Here is a 3,471-nt window from a genome sequence, read left to right on the forward strand (position 1 = left end):
TGTCTAAAGTATGAGAGACAAAGTTTAGCCATCTTGGCCTCTAAGGAGCACTCTGGCTTCATTTCTTCCAAAACAGATCTATTGGTTCTTTTATTATTCAGGTTGAATAAGTATGGTGAAAGAATACAACCCTGTCGTACTCCTTTCTTAATTTTAAACCATCCAGTGTCCCATGTTCTGTTTGAACAACTATCTCTTAGTCCATGTACAGATTCCTCATGAGCAGAATTAAGTATTCTGGAATACTCATACTTCACAATGCTGTCCATAGCTTTTCATGATCCACACAATCAAAAGCCTTTTCGTAGTCAATAAAGCGCAGGTAAACATCTTTCTGATATTCTCTGCTTTCAGCCCAGATCCATCAGACATCAGAAATGATATCCCTTGTTCCATGGTCTCTTCTGAATATGGCTTGAACCTCTGGAAGTTCTCTGTCAATGTATGCTTGCAGACGTTTCTGTATTACCTTTAAGAAAACTTTACTCACATGGGATATCAAAGAGATTGTCCGATGATTTCCGCATTCCTTTGGGTCACCTATCTTTGGAATGGGCACAAATACAGATCTCTTCCAATCAGTCAGCCAGATAGTTGTCTTCCAAATTTCTTGGTATAGATGAGTGAGTACCTCCTGTGCTGCATCACTTTTTTGAAAGTGATGCCATCAATGGAACACATACAAATTCAGCCCATGTCTTCATTGCTGCATGTTCGGAAGTAGCAAGTTTAAATTGCTACAAAAGGATGAGCTAGGCTTTAGTATATGGGTGTAGTTGTTCAAAATTCCAACTGGAATGGAAGATTCTCCATATCAAGGAATGTGCTTGCCTTTATGGTGTACTGGGTTGATGGGGAACTGTAATTTAGACATTAACTATTAAAAACAGGAGAGGGCAGAGGAGGCTATAAAGGCATGAAGAGTTGGCTTGCAAGCTTTCATGGTTGTGGTTAGTTTCAGAATGAGCAGGGTAAGGTAGAATTCCCACTGAATAATTTTCCTCTTTTCCAGATGGGTCTCGTGAAATTAGGTGGAGGATGATGCTGATAGAATTTTATGATTCAATTGTGAATTATCGTTAGCAGGATTAATTTTGATCATCACAACTGTAATTGTAGATGTGTAACTAAAAAGAGGCTGGCTTTCAGAATGTGCCCTTTTTTTTAAAGTTTTTATTGTGCATTGAGTGAAAATTTATAGGGCAGATAATCAGTTTTACATTCAACAAATCATTTACTTTGTTTCATTACAATGGTTATAATCACCTCCATGTATCATTGGTTAACAGTATTTCTCTCTATTCATTTTAGCTCCTTTTTTTTTTTTTAAAAAAAAAACCAACAAAACATAAATGCATATATAATAATTTACACCATCAAAGGGCACATTCTGCAAGCCTGCCTCTTGGCTTCCAGCTCTCAATCCCTCTCTTTCCATGAATCTAGAGTCCTCAGCCACTCCCTGTCTCCATGCCCCCATCTCTGCCTCCATCTCTGGTGTCACTGCTTCTCTGGATACAGTCCCACATTCCGCTTGTGCTCTTCTACCTTGATGGTCCTAGGGTCTTCTGTTCCTGGAATGTAAGATTAACCACTCCCCTGTTTTTGTTACAAAACTTCTACCTTTACAATTGTGAGAGCCTCAATTAGTCGTGATAACAATTACTTACTATTGAATCATGAGACTCTTATCCCCATCTCTTTTCAACAGACCCATCTAGACAAAATGAAAACTATTCAGTGGGGATTCTATCTTCCCCGACAAAGTCTTAATCTGAACTCCCTCTTGAAAGCCAGTCACTTCAAGCCTTTATCACCCCCTCATTTTAGGTAGCCAATGTCTAAGTTGCCCGTCCTATCTACCCTATATACAGAGGGGATAGCATTGATGCTTGATCAGAATGTGCCCTTTGAATGTTTAAATGAATACATATTTTTTGTTTTGTATGTGTGCATTAAATATTTTCGCCTTGTTCATTTGTGAAATATAAGATGTGAATGGGGAACCACAGGGAGGAAGCAGGATGACTGTTGTTGCTAGGAGGGGATTGTAATCATTGAGATGAAACAGAGTGTATGATTTATTGAATGTAAAGCTGATTATCCTGTCTGTAAATCTTTACTCAATGCACAATAAAAAGTTAAAAAAACATGTTTCCAGGCATTGTCAATGTCCCTTAGGAGACAAATCATTCCAAGTTGAGCACTACTCTTCTAGGACAATGAGAAGGCTTGCTTTTAGTCACAGACAAGTGTTGCTATTTTTCGTTTTTCCTTCTTGTGCAGGTCAGATTCTCAGAGAATGGTCTTTTAGCAGAGTAGAAGTATGAATGCAATATTCCAGTGCTGGCTGAAGGAAAGAGTCTTTGGGTCTGCACTGTTAAGCTATTATAGTTAGAGTGCATCAGAGTGAAAGTTTAATTATAGCAAAGCAATGCTAGAGGGCCACAGCACATTCCAGCATCACTACTGCTCCATTGTTGTTGTATTGTTGTTATGTGCCATGGAGTCAGTTCCGACTCATAGTGACCCTACACAGGGTTTCTGAGGCTGTAAATCTTTAGGGGAGCAGACCGCCTCATCTTTCTCCTGCAGAACCGCTGGTAGTTTCGAACTGCCGACCTTGAGGTTCACGCTACCAGAGTTCCTTACTGCTCCATTAGACTACCTGAAAAAGGAGTGGTGACTGGGACAGAAGGGTAATCAATCAGCCAGAGGTGCTGGCAGCACTCATAGCACCTGGGCTTTTTTAAACTAGTCTCTTCCTACTCAGGCTGATTACATTTTAGTGATTCTATAATTTGCAATGTAGGAGGCCATTGCTAGAATCACACTTGTCTTTTATGTTACAGGCTTTCTTATTTATAACTGTGCAGTTAGTAATTAGAGTCTTTACCAATTGTCTCTGAGTAAATTCTCACTCATGGTGACTCCATGTGTGTCAAAGCAAAACTCTTTTCCATAGGATTTACCATGGCTGATTTTCAGGAAGTAGATTGCTAAAGTTTTTCTTCTGAATTGCTTGGGGTGGATTCGATTCTCCAACCTTTAATTAGCAGCCAAATTTGTTAACTGTTTGCATCACCATTGTCTCTAGTAGATGTGTAATGCTATGATATTGGGTAAACAATTTTAGACTATTTGCTAGATTATGCCACACAGTACAAAATTTCTGCATTTAGTATTCAGTCTTCATATGCACACTTAATCTTTCTGTTTTCAGGTCAGGGTCTCCATCGTTAACCTGTTCATCTTTCACTCACTCTGTGGATAACCCAGAGGACGACTGTGTTAAATCTCTACAGAAAAAGACAAAAACAAAGACCAAGAACAAAATTCCTTGTGTCCATTTTGATTCATGATAGTCCCTGTGTTACAGTGTAGAACTGCTCCATAAGTTTTTCTCAACAATGCCATTGGGTAATTTAAAACCAACAAACTTTAGATTAGATTAAGAATGTAAACCACTTA

Source organism: Chrysochloris asiatica, unplaced genomic scaffold, assembly GCF_000296735.1.
Source record: "Chrysochloris asiatica unplaced genomic scaffold, ChrAsi1.0 scaffold00073, whole genome shotgun sequence".
NCBI lineage: Eukaryota > Metazoa > Chordata > Mammalia > Afrosoricida > Chrysochloridae > Chrysochloris > Chrysochloris asiatica.